Genomic DNA, 478 nt, shown 5'->3' with positions numbered 1-478 from the left:
GTGACGTCAAATGTTGGAGTATCGGGGAGGGGGGGGGGGGGGGCGCAGTACACATCTTGTTTCTGACAGGTTACAGGAAGTTTATTGGTGTGAAATGAATGCTGGGGAAGCTTACGCCAGCAAAACGAAAGAAAACAGACGCGAGGAATGCTGTGTTTTCTAGACTGCCTGCTCGACTTGCAGGTTAAACAACTGGCGACGTAACTCCACGAGTGCTCGTGGGAAAATTTGAATACTGGTTTTGGCATAACCTTTATTGGCCTTTTTCGCAATACCTATTTTGAATTTATGGATAACAAATAGCAAGCATTGAGGAGTAAACCCTTAGTATTCTGAAAATGTGTTTAGTATAGGTTGGGCTCCAAAAATGTATAAATGTTCTTCCTTTTTTTATTCCTTATTCGGCGTCCCCAATCCCCTGATACCATCATATTATTGTCTCCGGAGTGACGATAAAATAATGTGTGACACAGCACAG

This window comes from Ixodes scapularis, unplaced genomic scaffold, assembly GCF_016920785.2.
Source record: "Ixodes scapularis isolate PalLabHiFi unplaced genomic scaffold, ASM1692078v2 PGA_scaffold8__174_contigs__length_109621045, whole genome shotgun sequence".
Lineage (NCBI taxonomy): Eukaryota > Metazoa > Arthropoda > Arachnida > Ixodida > Ixodidae > Ixodes > Ixodes scapularis.
Note: the sequence above shows the minus strand (reverse complement) of the source record.